Genomic DNA, 21,340 nt, shown 5'->3' on the forward strand with positions numbered 1-21,340 from the left:
CAACCTATCAAATAACAAGTCTCTTAACCCAAAGGTAGATGCACACCCAGGGAATACCTTGAACAATTCCACAGATAGAGACTTATACCACAAACAGGTTTGTGGAAGTTGTCCCCAATAAAATGCATTTGGCTAAAGGTTTGCGCTCCCCAAAAGTACCACTAACCTAGATGCCACATGTAGATATAAACACTAAGCCAATCAGGACACGACATGCACACCACACTTAGTGATGACACATCTCTCATGCCGAACATCTGGACACATAGACACTGGCCCACAGTAGCTGTCCCAGAGGTCGAGAGCCATTTGTGTCCTTATCAAGATGCCCAACCTTGTTTATTCTTGATTGTAATGCCTTTTAAGAATGCAGCAATCAGCTTATGGTACTTGCAAGAAATGTATAATATCCAGCCAAAATTGTATACACAGAGATACTTTCCTCAGACACATTCTGAAAAAACTCTCCTGGATGCAGCATTTAATTAAACCAACTTGTTCCTGTTTTGCCAAATGCCTCTTGTGTTTTTATTTCTTTAAGGTAACTTCATATTCGAGCAACAGTACATCTAGCTGAGATTCATTTCTAGTCTACTGTTTTGAACTAGATAATTTCACCATTAAACTGAATAAATGGTAAGCAATTCTAGAAAAGTAAAGGTAAAATAGGTGTCCATACTAAAAACATGTTTATTAAAATATTTCATAGGAAATGTAACACAAAAAAATGAAAATTGTTTCCATTAAATAGAAAACTGTGTTAAGGTGAGTGTTAATCAGTAGACATATCTGGGGTTAAATAATCAACCATTAATTGTATACATTCTAGTTGTACTCATTGTACTCATTACAGTCTTTCCATATAATGAAATGCAAAGGAGAAAGAAAGGGACTAGCTTGGAAGGTAAATTGTGGGCACCATGCCTTGATAATAATATTTTGATAAAAAGGACTGGGTGCTCAACTCGTGAGTGTGTCATGTCTGCACCTCCATAAATGCCATATTCTTGGTGAACACATCTCATGGGTGTTAGAAATGGGGGTCTCTAGTTGGCAGGTTTGTTACCCTGTCCAAGTAGGGACCCTTCTTCCTAGTCAAGGTAAGGGAGATACACTACTGAAATAACCCCTGTCCACCCACTTGGTAGCTGGGCATGAGCATCCAGGCTTATCTCAGAGGTAGTGTGTAAAACAGTTGCACATAACTTACTGCAATACAGTGAAAGCGCTACAAAAGGACACCACGTCAGTTTTAGAATAATATCCAATATTTATTTGTGCAAAACAAAAGCAAAATGATAAAAAAAATCCAACATACAGTATTGTAAAAGTACTCAGAAAGCAAACGTAGACTTTAAAAACAGTTCCTTGAAGTGGATAGCTCTGTTTGGGGCTACCACGGCAGTGGGGATCAACAAATCCCATGGTTCCGGCCAACCGCTATGATGTGGCCCGGCTGTGGTATTAGAAGACCCTTTAAACAGTCCCTCTTTGTTCCAGCTGACCGCAGCGTTGTGGGGCGGCAGGCATTGAAGCAGCAGTGTGAAGCGGAGTGGTGTGGCATGCACTGTCCTCAGGTCACAGTGCAGGCAGCGGCTTCTTGGCAGTCGTCCAGTGGCTTCAGTGAGACCAGGGCTGTGGTGCAAAGTGGGGCGATGCTCGTTGTGGTGCTGACGGTCACATTGCAAGTAACGGTGGCTGTCAAAGATCAGCTGTCATTGAAGCTATCATCGGTTGGCCAAGGCTACGGTTTGGGACGAGGTGGTGCTTCGTGTAGCTTATGTCATCTCACTCTCAAAAACCAAATAGGGTTCTGGCTCGATTGGCAGCAAGGCCAAACCAAATATCATCAAAAAACAGAACAAAAGCCAATGCTGCATTTGACTCACCTACACTTTAGATGGTGAACTGAATGAAACAGTAACACTAACAACCACTTTTTCCGATGGATTTAATCCAGAAAATATTTTACATTTTACATTAACTGCATTTTCAGTTGTTAAAACGTATTCGTTACAAAAACAGACAAAATGAACATCATTACCACAACAATATCGACATTTTGACTAAGTTTTATTCAATTTGACACCAATACAAAAAAACTACACTCAACCATATAAACGTCTCAGTCATACAAATCATCCATCCTCACTAGACAATATACACATTAGAACAATAATAAACAATCAATAGACAGAAAGGCCATCAATAGACAAAACTTGGCATAGTTGTAAATCACTACACTGTATTATTTAGAAAAGATTGGCCAAAGGCGGAAAAAGGTCACGCGTTTCGAATCCCTTAATGTACGGGGATTCTCATCAGGACCAACATTTAGCTGAAACAAAACAGAGAAAATATTTTAATAAAGTGACCCCACTCTAATTGCGTTATGGCTGCATGCGTTTGATAAGCTCTTACCTTATACTAAAGCAAGCCGAAGTTTTCAAAGTTGTTACTACTTCAATCCGTAACCTAAATGCATAAAGGACCAACAAAATGTCACCCCTTCATGTTTCTATGACCAAAAGGACGAACCATTTATTAAAAACCAACCCATCTTACTTGTAAAGCTGTGGTATGCAATGGAGCTGAGCCCAAGAGAGTCTTCTCTCCTCACTTATGTTTCATACAGCGACAAGTGCTTGGTGAGTAACCGGTCTTGTGTCCGTTGCAAAAAAATCTCGACGTTCACGTATTCTAAAAAGCGAACAACGCTGTCTATCAGTATATACCTTCATGGTGCATATTTGTTATGCTGAGTTTTTGCAGAGGGATTTTAGTCTTACCTCGACACGTGTGGACATAGAGGGTCTAAAGGTGTCCTTTCTTCGCTGTGTTAAACGAGACGACGGGTGCTCCAAAGGGGCGACCAAATTGGACTATGGCTGGCGTGGAGAATGAATCTCGACGTCCACTCAATCTGGAATAACGAACGGTGGGAACCGATCAATGTGTGCCTGCGTATCAATTGGTATACTACGAGGCCATCTTAGAGGTGGAGGAGTCTTACCTGAAGGAGCGTGAATGCTCATGTCTCTTTGCTTAGGTAGCTAGCCTCCGGGCTGGTGCGAGCTGTAAGCGGCCATTCCCGGCAGTCATTTAGACGTTTTCTGACGTGAGCGAGTGGCTAAACTACAAGTCTCATGGGAGTTGTAGTTTTAGGAGATGTTTCAATGCGTTTCTTTTTTTCGGAAGCTCCAAGGTTTATGGAAGGACAAACTGCCTTAATTCAATTCAAAGGAAGCGTGGATGCTTGAATCACTTTGCTTAAATCACCGCGCTGCGAGCTGGTGAAAGCTATAAGAGAGTTTATATTTACTAAAGTAGACGGGCGGTTGAACTACAGATCTGATGGGATTTGTAGTTTTTCAATGTGTTTCATTGTGTTTTTCTTTAGAGAACACTGGGGCTGGGAATGGAACAAACTTTATCAATTCAATTTGTGAAAGCAACAGATTTGCTAGTTCATAGATTATAAATCTCAGAGAGTTCATTTAATCCATTGATAGACGTATTGAATTTGATTATAAGCATGGCTTCTCTTTTAAGTAGTTTCGCATCCAAGTCGCCGCCTCGCTGATCTTGTTCCACGTAACTGTCCATTTGAATTCCTGTTCTGTGTGATTCTTCAAGTGCCAATGATTCACCAATGGGGCATTTTGCACATTTTTGCGAATTCTTGATTTGTGTTGCTGAATACGATTCCTTACCTCCTGATTGGTCTTTCCAATATACAGTTTATTACATGGACAACGGATGCCATATACTACAAATTTCGATTCACAATTGGAGAAGGTCTCATGTTTCCAATGTATACCGTTATGGGAGAATAGCTTTCCTTCAATAGTTGAGTCGCAACAGACACATGTGCCACACTTATGGTGTCCCTGTATTGGCGGAAGGCTCAGCAGGTCTCTTATATCCGGGCCTTTTGTTCTGGGTAGTGCTGCTCGCACTATCTGATTGGCAATGCTTTTATCCTTTTTGAAGGCAAATAAAGGAACTTCGTTTAGTGTTTTGTCCAGGTTCTTTACCAGGTGCCAATTCTGTTTAATGATCTTTTTAAACCAATTGGATGTTGGACCAAACGTAGAAACGCATACAATTCTCTCAGTTTTCGGTTTCTCGCGTCTTTCTAGTAAAGTTTCTCGTGGTGTCCACCAGGCTCGTTTGATAGCTTTTTTCAAAAGCTTTTTCGGATATCCTCTCACTAATAAATTGTCTTTTAGTTTTTCTGCATGGAGAAAATATTCATCCTTAAATGAACAATTTCGTCGAATGCGCAGAAATTGCCCATAAGGCAAGTTTTCTCTTAGACTGCGTGGATGATTGCTTGAATAATGCAACGCTTTGTTTCTGTCCGTTTCCTTCTTATGTAATGTAGTCATTAGACGTCCATCTGTTGGGTACACCTCCACATCCAGAAATGCCATTTTAGATTTGGAGTAATTCATGCTGAATTGAATGTCAGGTGTTCTATTGTTAAGCCAATTGAAGAACGCTTGTAGCTTTTCTTCCTCTCCGGTCCAAATCATAAAAACATCGTTGATGTACCGGACCCAACTGCCAATGGAATCTGCAAAGGGGTTGTTATTATGAACAAATCGGTCTTCATATTTGGACATATGGAGAACTGCTAGTTCCGGGGCATAGGGACAACCCATAGCCACGCCTTTGACTTGGTAGAAAAAATCATTTTTAAAACAAAAATAGTTGTTTTTTAAGGCAAAGGTCGCTAGTCCCATAATAAATTGAGTGGGAATTTTCTCAGGTTTGGGTCTGCTGTCCAAAAATGTTTGGATGACAGCTAACCCTTCATCCTGCGGTATCTCCGTATAAAGTGATGTAACATCTAACATCACTAAAAAGTGCGTGTTTTCATCAAAAACCATTGTCTCAAGCTTGTTTAAAAAATCGGTGGTATCCTTTAGATAAGATTTGACCTCACTCATGAATGGTTTTAAGAAAAAGTCCACGAATTTTGAAATGGGTTCTGTTAATGCAAACAAATCACAGGGTGTGAAAGGCAAATGGCGCTACCAACAAAATTGCACAGAATCAAACATATGAAAACCAAATTCACAGCGGTGCCAACAACAGTGGGAACAACACCCAAAATCCCACAAAGCTCAATACAAGATTGATATAGATGCAAGAAAATAGAGTTGATGCACACGCTTTAAAATAAATGCATAGTTCAATAAGTTAGATGCAGCACACAGCTTCCATTCTTCTTAGTTTATTAGCGAAATTCTTCCACTCCCCAACGCGTTTCGTCGTTTAGAGGGGATTATCCCATACGACTTCCTCAGGGCTGGAAGTAACACAAATAACATATGTATAGAAAGATGGCGGCAAACAAAGACACAGAAAATTACAACACACAATAACTGTGACTCAAAGCAAAGAGACAAACGGTTCAGGAGACAGGCAAAATTATAAGACAAAGTCGGTAAGTGGTGTGAGAATAACGGTGTAAAGCATGAATCTAAAACAGCATATCATTAAAGAGAAGCACAAAATAATAAGTAATGGCAGTGAGAAAATACCTATCGAGAAACTACTCACCAACCCGTGTGAGTCTGATATTATGAATAATTATGGGAAAAGGAGCTCACATCAAGCTCCATGAAACTCATGGAAATTCTTATTGAAAATGCTGAAAGAAAGGTACAGAAACTACAGGCCGAAATTACCCAGTTAGAAAGCGAGATTGCTTCTTTAAATTTGCCTGAAGCAGTATCCAAAAATTATGATATTTTGAAAGGGGTACTATCTGAACATCAAAATGACATCAAACAGTGTAAAGCTAGGAAGTTGAAAAGGGATGAGGTAGATTTTAACTCTGGTACGGTTTTTACTTTTTCAAAGAAATATGACTATCTCATTCCTGTCAGTACTAACAAAATCAATCCTGTGTTACAATCTACAAGTTCCAGCAATACCTCTTTGAGTACGGTACCCACTAGCGATAGTGAGGTGGAGGGGGCTGCGGGTGGAATTGGAAGACAGGCACCCCCTTTGGGGAATTCATCCTTCTTACAAGAGATATACAGAATCAAAAAGGGCAATCGGAAATTAAACAGGAGATCAGAAAACGTAAGAAAACAAGGAGGGGTAGCAGAGGCAGTGGGAGAAGGGGACAGGAAAGGGATGAAGACACGATCCTGGGACAAGAAAGATCAGAAACAATAGAGGAAACTGAGGTTGAAGTGATCAATATATCTGATCGTACACTTAACAATGATATGATCATGTTACTGAAAAAAGGCATGGGATTTTGTCTGTCTTCACGGGGGGATTTGTGCGATGTCAGAATTGTCTTATTTGTAAGACTCTTAAAATTGAAAAAATATTTTGATATGAATCCCATACCCAATAAAGATATTACTCCACAACTGGGCAACCCTTTGTCAGGTCTGACTACAATTAAGGACATTCAAGACACTATGATGCTACTTTCGATTACTGAAATGGAAGAAGTTCCAATCACAATAGGCAAGGTCCTAGCAGATCTAGATATTATACCTGATTTTTCAATATCTAGTGGCTTAAAGGTAAAATCTAGGTGGTCTCCGAATCTTACTAGCGGTAATAATATTGAGATTTTTCACACCTTGGTTCTCAAAGATCTTGACAAATTGATTAAGAAGTCGGCATTATCTAGTAGATACCACCAAGATAATTTAACAGTACGAGAAAGACAAGCCCTTAGATCTTTAGCTGATGATCCTGATCTAATCATAAGGAAAGCAGACAAAGGGGGTAATCTTGTTGTTATGAATATAACTGATTATGAACAAGAGATCTTTTCCCAATTGAATAATGAACAATGTTACCAGAAGATCTCATATAACCCCATTTTTTCTCTAACGACTCAAATTAATGGATTACTCAAACAATGGCATGACAATCATCTTTTGGATCAAGACGAATTCTTATATTTGAAGGTTGATCGTCCCCGCTACCCCTGCCTGTACACCTTGCCTAAGATTCACAAGGACCTCCCTTTTCCACCAGGGAGGCCTATTGTGTCAGGTATAGGGGGACCTACCGAGCATTTATCCCAGTTTGTAGATTTGTTCTTGCAGCCTTTGGTGATTAACCTACCCTCCTATATCAAAGATACCAGACACATTTTGAGTATTTTGGGCGATATAACTTGGGAGACAGGTATGATTTTAGTGACACTGGACGTAGTGTCGCTCTATACGAGCATACCTAATCATTTGGGCTTACAAGCAGTTCAACATTTTTTTGTCCAACAGACCAGCGAACCTTTGGGAGCATACCCAGATGCTTCTTACTATGACTAGAATGATTCTTGATAATAACTATTTTCTTTTTAAACAGGAATGGTTTAAACAAACCCAAGGTGTGGCCATGGGTTCGAAATTTTCGCCAGCATTTGCAAACCTATATATGGGCTGGTTTGAAGAAAAAGTCATCTGGGGTGCATCAGGTAGCAAATGGCAAGAGTACATTTTATATTGGGGGCGATACATTGACGACTGCCTTATGATTTGGACCGGTACTGCACTGATGTTACAGGAATTCATTGATTACTTAATTTGTAATGATTTAAATATTAAGTTCACCTCTTGCTCAAGTTTGTCAAATATTGTATTTCTTGATGTGGAATTGTATATCAAAGGCAGTCAAATTCATAGCAAAATGTATCGCAAACCGACGTCATGCAACTCTATTCTGCATGCTAACAGTGCACACCCCCGGCATCAAATTAGGGCAATACCATTTGGGGAAATGATGAGAGCTTGTCGCAATTGTAGTGAAGATGCAGAGTTTTTCAAATGTATTGATGACATGGGCAAAAGATTTTCCCAACAAGGTTATGCAAATAATGACATTGTTTCCCCCAAACATAGAATTTTCAGTACTAAACGTCATTCTACACTCAAACCAAGCGTGGTGACAGGCTCGCAAACTATGCCGATACGTAAGGTGACATATTATACATCATTGAGTACAGGTTTGCGTAAAAGTCTAAACAAACATTGGCATGTTTTGAAAGCCAATAGGAATCTACAGGGGCACATATCTGATAGACCATCAATTACTTTTCGCAGGGGTAGAACTCTTGGTTCGATTTTGAGTCCTAGCTACCCCCTAGAGAGAAAACAAGAGACATGGTTAGACACATTGAATAAAGGTTTTTTCAAATGTGGACATTGCGGCATGTGTAGACATGCTCAAGACAAAACCTTACGTTTTCAGGATAATGATGGTCATGTTTACAGAATTATGTCTAACATAACTTGCAGTACCAAATATGTGGTTTATGTTATTGCCTGTAAATGTGACAGAATTTACATAGGTAGCACCATCAGAACCCTAAAGGAACGTGTGAGTGAACATATGAGAGCTATAAAAAATTGTGATATGAGATATCCCATAGCTGAACATGTATATGATTGTAAGGCACAAGATCTCATTAAATCTTTTCGATTTTATGGCATTGAGCATGTGAAGCTTGACCCACGTGGCGGCAACAGAGAGTTGAAATTGCGCAGATGTGAGGCACGATGGATCATGCGCATGAAGGCTGTAGAGTTTGGTCTTAATTATGACCAGGAACTACAGTATTTTTTGGGTGATTAACAACATTAATATCCTTTCTCATTTTGATATTATGGTTTTCTGTATACATCTCAATTGGGCATTATTTGTCCATAATATGGTCCAAGACTGGGTATGCTTTGGAGTTTCAAGATTACTGTAATTACAATTCTATAGTAATTGTATGGCACGTTTAAGGATTGGTTAATTCGGCTCTGAAATCTCTGTACTTAGTATTATATTATATTTATTCAGTCACATATGGGCTAGTTATGCTAATTGTGTTATGAGACGACTATTATAGGATGTTGCTTGGCCATTAGGTTTCATAATTTCATTATTATTCAATGTCCCTCTCTAATAGACTCATAGATATTGTACAGAAGGATAAAGATATTTTGTCCCTTGATATCGTAGCCTGAGACATACCGTTATACAATTCTTATGCAAATTTTTCTGGTCGCGGTGACGATCAATTTGCATGAATTTTTGCTTGTTTTTGCTTTGATGAACCGAATAATAATGGTTCTATTTTTGCACTAATAAATCTTATTCACTGGCTTGTTAGGCACTTATAGTAGGCTTCAAGGCAAATCACATGTTTAAACATGGCACTTTTTCTATTTCTGTTTACTTAATCTTATTCTATTTCACTTATCTTTTAATTATGCAAATCTTTGAGGTCATAATGTCGATCGCTTTGCATGTAACCTTTGCCTTTGATCATGTAAACGAAATGATCAATGAGGCTTCATTTTCATTTCAAAGAATCGTATTTCGTTGTTTGTATGGCGCCTTTAATGCACTTTCAAGTAGAGTTTGTAGTTTCAATATGGCGCCCCCTTTTAACTTTGGTGTTAGTCACCTTTTCTATGACCAGTGTTTGATATTAGATCACGGAAGTAGCCGGCGGCGTTGCCTGTCTCCTGTACTCGGGATTGCAGAAGCCGTACGTTTTGGTAAGTTTAAACGGCGCGAGCATCCTCCCGCATGCGTATACTGTAATGAGACGAGGAGAATTGCTAATTCAAAATACTCTAATTTTAGGGCATTGACTACGTTAAGTGGACGCCTCTTGATAAGAATCTTTGGTGATTGGATAATTGTGATATCTATACTGAGAATACTACTTTGGGTAAGTGAGATAGAATGGTCTTGCAGCCTATATTTTTGGTATATTTACGCTTTTCTAGTGTTATTGAACTCAATTTATCATTGTTTTAGGTACTTTCAACTCAGGCCTGTTTACTCGGATGGCCACCTTATGATTTGGCTGCTTTTATATGTGGTATTAGAACGTAGGATCATTCTCCAGTTTCAACAGGTATATTTTTTGATTTTATGGGTCTCATGATTGATCATGATTGATCGTGCCTCATGTGTGACGCAATGACTAAAAGTGAGTCATTTATATTGTTTTAGGTTTGCAGTTCTTCAAATTTGAGGTACAGATTATTCTTTTTTAATTATTCATAATATCAGACTCACACGGGTTGGTGAGTAATTTCTCGATAGGTATTTTCTCACTGCCATTACTTATTATTTTGTGCTTCTCTTTAATGATATGCTGTTTTAGATTCATGCTTTACACCGTTATTCTCACACCACTTACCGACTTTGTCTTATAATTTTGCCTGTCTCCTGAACCGTTTGTCTCTTTGCTTTGAGTCACAGTTATTGTGTGTTGTAATTTTCTGTGTCTTTGTTTGCCGCCATCTTTCTATACATATGTTATTTGTGTTACTTCCAGCCCTGAGGAAGTCGTATGGGATAATCCCCTCTAAACGACGAAACGCGTTGGGGAGTGGAAGAATTTCGCTAATAAACTAAGAAGAATGGAAGCTGTGTGCTGCATCTAACTTATTGAACTATGCATTTATTTTAAAGCGTGTGCATCAACTCTATTTTCTTGGGTTCTGTTAATGATTCACACCCGGAGACTATTGGTCTCCCCTGCGGGTGGTGTTGGTCTTTATGTACTTTTGGTAGTACGTAAAAAATTGGGGTTCGAGGATGTGTAGTTTTCAAATATTCGTATTCAAGTCAAGTCAAAGAATCTTTATTCGGTGATTAAAAAACACCATAAAAGCACACTCATATTTACATGTTAAAAAGTCATTAAACATTTCAGGGTTCTTTGTACAGTGAATTAACAAAACATAAATACAACAATATAGCCGTATTTAACACTTAAAAGTTAAAGTAAAAACATTTCAGTCTTCTCCTCTAGTAAGCCTTAAACGAAGTGCTACCTTGATAAAGTTCATAATACTACACAGTGTTTGGGGTTCCTCAGCTTTCTGTAAGAATACAAGTGCCTCCCTAGCGTGGACCAAATTAGCATTTTTCAAAATATTTACAAGGTATCTGCGTCTGGGCATTGAGTAAAAGGGGCAGAGTAGAACAAAATGAAGGGAGTCTTGCGGAGACCTGTTGTCGCAGCCGCAGGGCCCCTTCTGTTCTATTGATGTAGCAAACCCTGCGGGTGATGCCAACATAAATGGGAGAAGGTTCAATCTGAAACGGCACATCAGGAACCTATCCTGTGCATTGTACATGAGGAACAAGTATGGCTCCATACCTTCCACGCTCTTCACTAGGTGATGGGCCCTCACTGTCTTTTTACACCCTTCAGCCTCATCTCTGCGTAGGTTTTTCCGCTCTAGAAAAATTCTCCCTACATGCAGTTTATTCTGGGCTACAATAGTTACAGGATGAGTAAAGAGGTTCCCAAAACATAGCTCCTCCAGGGTATTCTTCACATAAAGGAGCCAGGGGATGCGCATACACTTGTCCCTTTTTAGGCAGTCCAATAAGATTTCTCTACTAAGTGTCGCATCAGGATTGTACCAGATTTTTAACCAAGCGATAATAGGCCTCAATTTTATCAAATCTTCTATATATGGTCTCCCTAGCTCCCTATGGGCAATCAAACCAGCAGTACTTTGTGGTACCCTCAAGAGTGATTTCAGATATTTATTTTCTTCACGTTGGATACTAGTGGTATTGACAAAGCCCCATACTTCTGCCCCGTAAATTACCTTGGAGCATGATACTGAGCTGTACAGATTTATCACCTGTTCCGGGGACCATCTTCCTAGCCTCCTGCCATAGCTAGCAATTGCCCCGTTAGATGCAATCATTTTACCACAACGTTCCTCCACCAGGGTATCAAACCGCAGGGCACCATCGAGTGTTACACCAAGGTATGGAAACGTTTTGACCTCTTCCACAATGTGGCTCCCTATTTTGTATGTAAATTTAGAGGTGGTTTTTTTCCCCGCCAGGAGCACATAGGATTTACTCAGATTTACAGAAAGGTCCAAGGCACTCATGAACCTAACAAAACCATCAATCAGGATTTGTAGGCTCCTTGGTGTCCGTGCGATCAGTACTGCGTCATCTGCATAAAGCAGAACAGGAATATGACGCGACCCAACCCTTGGGCAATCTGCCTTCAGACCCAACAGAAACTGCTCCAAATTATTAATATAAAGGGAAAACAAAAAGGGAGCAAGAATGCAGCCTTGTCGGACTCCACTCTTACAGGGAAAAGAACTAGTCAGCCCCCCTTCCCTATTAAAGCGGACTTTGGCGGAGGTGTCACTGTGCAGTTCCCTCAATATATTAATTAGACCACTCTCTATCCCCATACTAAGCATCATGCCCCACAATTTTTCCCTATTGACGTGATCGAATGCTGCTGCCAGATCCATGAAACCCATGTAAATGGATTCATCACTAGCCATGGTATACTTGGCAGTCAGCAAATAAAGGTTCAGGCACTGGTCACTAGTGGACCTCCCTGCCCTAAATCCGTATTGAGTGTCCGAGAAGATGTTTTTTTCCTCGGTCCACTCGGACAGTCTATTAAGAATTGCCCTCCCCAAAAGTTTTGCTGACACGTCAATCAGGGAGATCGGGCGGTAGCACTTTGGGTCATCCCTGTTGCCCTTTTTGAAAATCGGCACAATTACTGCCGTGGACCAAGACGGGGGCAGGCCACAGATGATAGCAGTATTAATAACCCTTGTCATTAGGGGAGCCCAGAGTTCGATGTTACTCAAAAACAGATCAGGGGGGATTCCATCAGGCCCCGGAGCTTTATTTTTGGTCAGGCCCTCAATCCCTGCAATGATCTCCTTAATGGAGAATTCTACCAGTGGAGCCTCAGTTGGAATGGCCGGTAGGTCTACAGTAGAACCAGGCTCATGATTGTACAGGCCCCTATAGTGGTTGACCCACTGCTCTGGGAGAATATTGGCCCCTATATCCGGGGTATCTTTTTCCTGGAAAGTTGGGTTATTAATTATTTTCCAAAAGCCTGCTAGGTCCTTTCTTTCCCCCGCTTCTCGTAAATCTGCCCATGCTTCCGCCTGCAAGGCAAGTTTCCTCCTCTTAATTTCCTTTTTATAAATTTCTCTGCACACCTTAACTTTGTGGGGGACCCTTGGTTTAGTTTTAAGGCAGCTTTTCAGCTCCCTCAAAGCTTTAGAGCAGTCTTTGTCGAACCATCGGGGATTCCCGTGGTTCTTAAATGGGACACTAGTCTTTAGCAAACCATCGACCAGATTAGCGATCTGGTCGAAAGCTTCCATTATCCTCGATCCGCGGACTTCTGTGTCCAAACAATCATTAATAGCAAGTATGCCTGCGTCCACCAGGCCCTTGTAGAACTTTTCCCCGTCTATTTTAGCCCATTTTAGTCTCCTGCCTTGGTCTGTTGCTCTCTCAGTGAAGGTGCGTTGAACTCTAATACTTAGACCCACCATATACTGCAGCTCCAAAACAAGAGGGTTATGGTCACTAAAGCCACTCCATTCGATCCCTACACTAGTTGTCTTATTAATTAAGGACCTTGAGACCAGAATGTAATCTATGAAGGAAGAGCATCCTCTACCCTTAAATGTGGGGGGGAGTGTGCCATCCTCCTGCATCCCTACCATATTAATGGTGTGTTCAAGGTCATATTTAAACCGTAACATTCTGAAAGCTGAGCCCAACGGCGTATGACAGAAATGCGGTCCCTTCTCCATAGGGCATCGGGACCAATCTGTGCTTATTTGGACCAGTACCGGGCACAAGTGGCAATTATAATCTCCCATAACCACCAACCCATGTGGCTGCCCATTTTTTTGGCCTGTTATGACCTGGCCCAACCTATTATCTAATTCAGTAACAAGAGAGATGTTAGATCCCGCTATCTCGTTATTATAAAGGTTTACTGCAACAAATCTAAGACCTTTCCCAGTGAACCTGACTGCCTGAATCCTGTGGGAATTCCAATCAAGGCAAGTGTAACTTCCCGGAAGGCTCAGATCTATATAAATAGCTAAACCTCCCATGGCTCTCCCTGATCTTGATTTTTGAGCAGGAACAAAAAAACACTTATACCCTTGCAGGTGGAAATTATTCTCCTGGGCCCAGGTCTCCTGCAGACAAATTACATGGAATTTTCTGATATAGTCAAGCCACTCTTTGTTATTAAATTTCCCAGCCAGGCCAGCTATATTCCATGAGATGATTTTTAGTGCCTCACCCCCCTGGACCCCTCCTCCCTGTGACCCACCAGGTGATTCTCGCACTTGTTTTCCCAATTCCGGTCCCTGTGCGTCACCTATACATGCAATATCTACAACCCTAGGTTCATCCAGCACATAACTCCGGGCGCAACTTGATGACTTTTGTTTTGCCTCGGGGCTGTGCTTCTCCCACTCAGCATTTGGAACCCCTCTACCCCCTATGCCCCATATACCATTATTTCTTTGTCAATCTACCCCCTCAAGACCATCCAGGCAGTGGAACCGATTGAATGTATGGAAGGGTAGCTCTGGGCGGCTAAATAATGGCCTGGGATTGAACTTGTGATGAACACCCCTTCGACCCACCCTTTCCCAGTTGTCATATGAACGGGTCACGTGTACAGGGGCTGGGGTGGGGGGAAAGAAGAAAGACACATGAAGTGTTTGAATTGTTGTTACCTGTGATCTATTCTTTCCCTGGCATATGTGAGCAACTGTTCCAGCATCCCTGAAGCTCACCAATATGCAATCCCCTATGATGGATTTGCGTGTTCTCCCTATCCAAGGCACCCTTCTGACCATTATGATCTCATTGCTTAAGTGTACGGGTAAGGGTCTATTCAAATTTAGCCACTTAATCACCCTACTTTTCAGAGCACAGAAATCCTCGGCTTCACCTGCCTCTAGTGGTGGAACGCCCGCCATGACTACTGTAAAGTCATTCGCCTCTGGTGGTAAATTGGGTCTACGTGGCCTGGGGGGAAGCTTCATTAGTGGAGTCGGTGCAACACTATCTGGGGGCTGTACCGGGGGAACAGCATTTGCAGGGGGTATAGGTCCTATGGGGTTAGGTGGCTTATTTGGGGCAGGGTTATTCCTCTGGGTTTGTGGTGGGGCGGCCGCAGTTGCAACCTGTGAGGGAGCAAGATGCATAACACTTTTTGGAGCTGTTGTGGTGGCAATAGGTTTAGGAGCCCTCTCATGAGAATTGGCCGGATTTTTCATACTGCTTAGTGTAGCCTCAAGAATGGTTAGTCTGATTTCCACTTTTTTGATGCTTTCACTAATTGGTAACAAAAGTGACCTAAGCAGGAATTCCAAATTACCCAGCGGAGCAACAGAGAGGGGGGCATTAACAATGTTGCTAGCCGTCTCTTTAGTCAGGACGGGAGCCACATTATCCTGTGCAGCGGGTTTAGAATGTAAGTCAGCCACCGTTGTCGCAGTTGATATGGAGGGTTTGGATGACTTCCCAAAATCAGAATGAGGGATCTTTGGTTTGTTTTTAGCCTGGGCACCCCTCGACTTCCTCCTACGTTTGTTTGGTGGGGGCCCAAAAACCCCTTGTGCTACAGCTATTTTAGGTTTGGCTTTCCTAGACTTTGATGCTGGGGGCGGTTGAGAAATTAAGTCAATCGTCCCCCTACTTGGGCTTGTGCTACTCACTGGGGTTGAGCTCATAAGTACCACTGGGGGCGTTTTTGTAACATCCCTAAGCAGGATCGGAACATCTTCATTTAGTGTCAAGTCTTCGCTAGGTGTGGGAGGATAGTCTCCTAGAGGTCTACCTTTCAAATTATCTATAGAGCGTCTCCGCTCAGCTCTGAGCCGGCTTAATGTGTTCTCCTTGTCCCCATCTCCCCCCGCCCGAGGAAAGTAATTCTCTAAGGTCATATTTTTTGTTCCTGCCTGCCTTATGGGGGTACTTTCCTTTACCGGGGACGGCATGGTATCTTAGAGTGTGATGCTAGCTATGGGGCAATTTATCAGCTTGTTGTGCTAGGGACTTGATGGCAAACGGCAGAACCAAGAGGGTAGGCCCAGCCCGGCCTATGACGGCCACAGACGGCCCCGCCCTTGTCCTGGGCTTCTCCCGGCGCCCTCCCGCGCGCTCCCGCGCAGCGGGATCCCAGTGCAAAAATAAAAGAGAAGGAGGTGGGGCGGGGGGCGTGGCAGTCAGGGAGAGCGACCCAGGTGTTGTGGGTTGACCTCACGCAGGGGCTCCTGGGAGTTGGAGTCCCTGCGGGTCCGCTCGCAGCCCTGTACTTGCCTGCCAAAGCCCAGAGTCCGGTGTCCAAGATCAGAGCCCCTCTATGCTCAAGGCGCCTCTCTCCACACCGCGAAGCAGGACCCGCGGAGCGGGTCCGGCGAGGAGCTGCGGCAGAAGAAAAACACCACAGGTGCAGGGAACAGCCCACGGCGAAGTCCAGGCAAACAAGGTATCCCACGTCGATCAGGAAGGGGGCTGCTTTCAAGTGCTAGGGCAGGGGCGTGGCAGTCAGGGAGAGCGACCCAGGTGTTGTGGGTTGACCTCACTCAGGGGCTCCTGGGAGTTGGAGTCCCTGCGGGTCCGCTCGCAGCCCTGTACTTGCCTGCCAAAGCCCAGAGTCCGGTGTCCAAGATCAGAGCCCCTCTATGCTCAAGGCGCCTCTCTCCACACCGCGAAGCGGAACCCGCGGAGCGGGTCCGGCGAGGAGCTGCGGCAGAAGAAAAACACCACAGGTGCAGGGAACAGCCCACGGCGAAGTCCAGGCAAACAAGGTATCCCACGTCGATCAGGAAGGGGGCTGCTTTCAAGTGCTAGGGCGGGGGCGTGGCAGTCAGGGAGAGCGACCCAGGTGTTGTGGGTTGACCTCACGCAGGGGCTCCTGGGAGTTGGAGTCCCTGCGGGTCCGCTCGCAGCCCTGTACTTGCCTGCCAAAGCCCAGAGTCCGGTGTCCAAGATCAGAGCCCCTCTATGCTCAAGGCGCCTCTCTCCACACCGCGAAGCGGGACCCGCGGAGCGGGTCCGGCGAGGAGCTGCGGCAGAAGAAAAACACCACAGGTGCAGGGAACAGCCCACGGCGAAGTCCAGGCAAACAAGGTATCCCGTATTCTTTCTTGCCCAAAAATCCTTGGTCAAAACCTCTTTGGAGCATATGAAACAGTTTGCCTTGTAATTCACCTGTAGGATTTTTTGATATCTTCTTGTAGCAAAGTTCATTTGAAAGTTGTCTGTTGACTTCTGTTATATAACGTTCCATTGCCCATATGACAATCGATCCGCCCTTATCGGCTTGTTTTATTATTATCGATGAATCATTTTTCAGGTCAAGTAGAGCATCTTTCTGAACTTTGGTAATGTTAGGTCTTATGTATTTCTTTTTTTGTTGTTCTGCTTCAGTTATTGCTGAAAGAATCACTTTTTCAAAGGTTATGACCTCTTTAGGGACTTTGATGGATGGCGGACAAAACCTTGATTTTTTCTTTAATCCTGTTGTCTCTATGATGTCTCTTATGGGGTTCTCCGAAAAGAAAGTTGTTAACCGAATTTTACGGCAGAACTTGATGAATTCTGTCTTGAGTTGAACGTGTAGCTTATGAGCGGGCCCCCAGACCACGGTGCAGACTGCAGTGGCGATGTCAGCTGGCAGCAGCATCGTCCGTGAGACCTGGGCGGCAGAGTGAAGTGAGGAGGTGCAGAGTGCAGTGCCCACAGGTCTCGTGCAAGCAGCGGCTCGGTGGTGGCTGCAGCCGTCGTCGTTGGTGAGGCCTGGGTTGGGGTTTGAAGTGCAGCAGTGCCTTCTGCATTGTCTTTGGTTCACAGAACAGCCGCGTTCTTGGTGACACATCGGGTTGTAGTTTCCCTCAGTGGAAACTGAGACACGCGGGCCCAGAGGTGGTGCAAAGAGGAAGGTGAAGTCTTTGCTGTTACTGAGAATTCTTGAGCAGTTGGTAAGCTCTACGTCAAGCCCTTGGAGAAACTCAAACAACGAAGTTGCAGAAAGTTCAGTCCAGTCCTTTCTCTGCCCAAGACAGAGGCAGCTATTGCAGGCCAACACAGCAAAGCAAAGTGGTAGTCTCTCCTCACAGCTTCCCCAGCTCTTCTCCTTGGAAGGTTCCTTGAGCCAAAAGAGTTCTAATGTTCTGAGGTCTGGGAGACAATATTTATACCAAATTTTCCTGTGTTCTCTTTTGGCAGAAATTCTCTCACCTCAGCCCAAACCAGTTCTGTCCTCTCTGGCCCAGCTTCCTGGCAGGAGTTGGAGATAGCATTGTGCACAGGAGACACGGTCTACTCAGGTGCAAGTAAATCTCCCCCCAACTACTCTAAATGCAGCCCAGGTCTATTCAGCTCAGCCCTGAGTCATCCGGGAGACCCAGGAAACACCTCCAACCCCCCCTCCAGTGGCTGTCTACAGTAAATGCACATCCGCAGCCCCTGTCACTAAAAATCAGGCAGTCAATATACAACCCAGCAGAGGCACGTAGGGTGGCCAAACAAGAAAATATGTACTTTCTAAAAGTGTCATTTTTAAACACAGAATTTAAAAACCATCTTTACTAAAAGATGGAGTATTAATTTCCGAAGGTAGAGAGCCTAAGCTCCATTCCTCAATCTTGTTCCATTGGAAAGTTATACTTGTAAGATGTTACAAATAAACTCCCATGTTACTCTATGGGACACATAGCCTTGCAATAGGGAAAAATGTACAGTATTTCACTATCAGGACATGTCAAGCATACCAGTACATGTCCTACCTTTCACATACACTGCCATTAGGGTACCTTAGGCCTACTTGAGGGGTGTCTTACATGTACGAAAATGGAAGGTTAGGGCCTGGCAAGTGGGTGCACTTGCCAGATCGACATGGCAGTAAACACTGTGTGCAGACACTGAGTTGGCAGGTCAGAGGTACCTTAGAAAGGCTACTTGTGTGGGTGGCACAGCCAGTACTGCAGGCCCACTAGTAGCATTTGGTTTCCAGGCCCTGGGAGCACACATTGCACTGCACTAGGTACCGAGGAGTAAATCAAATAAGCTAATTATGGAAACACCAATCTATAAACACAATTTACGGATGTATGACGTTACAACGCACACTTTTACAACGCATGCACTTACAACGCATTTTTTACAACGCATAATCCATTACAACGCATGACATTACAACGCAGGACACTACAACGCATTTTTAAAAAATACCTTTACAACGCATTACCATTACAACGCATACTACCTTTACAACGCATACCATTACAACGCATAATATTAAATTACATTTAAGGTAAGTATTAGATAGTATAGGGGTAAAAATTACTATTCTAACTCCAGGGGGTGCAACAGTAGGGTAAGTGTTGGATAGTGTAGGGGTAAAAATTACTATTCTAACTCCAGGGGGTTCAACAGTAGGGTAAGTGTTGGATAGTGTAGGGGTAAAAATTACTATTCTAACTCCAGGGGGTGCAACAGTAGGGTAAGTGTTGGATAGTGTAGGGGTAAAAATTACTATTCTAACTCCAGGGGGTGCATCAGTAGGGTAAGTGTTGGATAGTATAGGGGTAAAAATTACTATTCTAACTCCAGGGGGTGCATCAGTAGGGTAAGTGTTGGATAGTATAGGGGTAAAAATTACTATTCTAACTCCAGGGGGTGCATCAGTAGGGTAAGTGTTGGATAGTATAGGGGTAAAAATTACTATTCTAACTCCAGGGGGTGCATCAGTAGGGTAAGTGTTGGATAGTATAGGGGTAAAAATTACTATTCTAACTCCAGGGGGTGCAACAGTAGGGTAAGTGTTGGATAGTGTAGGGGTAAAAATTACTATTCTAACTCCAGGGGGTGCAACAGTAGGGTAAGTGTTGGATAGTGTAGGGGTAAAAATTACTATTCTAACTCCAGGGGGTGCAACAGTAGGGTAAGTGTTGGATAGTGTAGGGGTAAAAATTACTATTCTAACTCCAGGGGGTGCAACAGTAGGGTAAGTGTTGGATAGTGTAGGGGTAAAAATTACTATTCTAACTCCAGGGGGTGCAACAGTAGGGTAAGTGTTGGATAGTGTAGGGGTAAAAATTACTATTCTAACTCCAGGGGGTGCAACAGTAGGGTAAGTGTTGGATAGTGTAGGGGTAAAAATTACTATTCTAACTCCAGGGGGTGCAACAGTAGGGTAAGTGTTGGATAGTGTAGGGGTAAAAATTACTATTCTAACTCCAGGGGGTGCAACAGTAGGGTAAGTGTTGGATAGTTTAGGGGTAAAAATTACTATTCTAACTCCAGGGGGTGCATCAGTAGGGTAAGTGTTGGATAGTATAGTGTAATATTATGCGTTGTAATGGTATGCGTTGTAATGGTAGTATGCGTTGTAATGGAATGCGTTGTAAAGGTAGTTTTTAAAAATGCGTTGTAGTGTCATGCGTTGTAATGTCATGCGTTGTAATGGATTATACGTTGTAAAAAATGCGTTGTAATGGTAGTGCGTTGTAAAAGTTGCGTTGTAAAGGTTGTTCCCCACAATTTACAGTAGGAGCACTTGCACATTAACACTGAACAAAAATGCGAAAGTGCACAGAGGAAGTCCAAAATACCATTAAAACAGGAGGCCAGAAAGCAAAAAGAGAGGGGAAACACACCAAGAGATGCCAGGTCTAACATTGGGTCTTCATGAGAAGAACAGGTGCTTAGTTGTGGATCTGGACCCTGGCACAGAAGTCATAGAGGAGAAGAGACCGTATTGGTGGTGACCAGCATGTTGGTCATTTTCTCATTACCACAACATGGAGTTCCCTGCCCTGGTATTCCGTATCACAGGATATGACCCTAGTGCGGGGGAAAACTACTGAATAAACCTTAGAACACAATGCGTATTATAACGAGGCACTTATTTTCAACAATAAAATTAGATTACCCAATCTAAAGCACATGTGTGAAGTGTACTGATATGTCAGGTGATTTCACGACATCGATAAAGTGAAATAGATGTGTACCTTTAAACATCTTTTGCCCAACCATTTCCTAAAGGATTGAGGGCAAACGTGTTGTGTGAGGCTGCTTGGCATGTATATCAAACCACAGAGCCTTGCACTGCGTGGCTTAGCTGGCTGCAAAGATGGTGCTTTGCTATAAATAATATAAGGCACCATGTTTGAGGTTTGAGAGGACTCCGGGCTTCTTTTTCTGTGGAATCTGATGGAGCGTATACAATTGAATTGCACTTTATATTGCCTGACATCAATACTTTACATTACTTTCCTTATTGTGATTATTGATCTTCCAGAGATGCTCTTTACTTTTCGGCTGACTGGTCAACCGAGTAGTAACTATGCTTACCCGCCTCCTCAAATTACTTGAGGCATTAGCATGCTCTTTGTTGAAGACTTGCTCGGTATTCCGTGCCCTTCGCGCCGTTCTTCTCCTTCAAGAAACATTTGTTTTAGGAATACAAGCTCGGAGATGGAGGGCAAGGGGCTCTCTCTGA

The sequence above is a fragment of the Triturus cristatus genome, chromosome 7 (assembly GCF_964204655.1).
Source record: "Triturus cristatus chromosome 7, aTriCri1.1, whole genome shotgun sequence".
NCBI classification, from domain to species: Eukaryota; Metazoa; Chordata; class Amphibia; order Caudata; family Salamandridae; genus Triturus; species Triturus cristatus.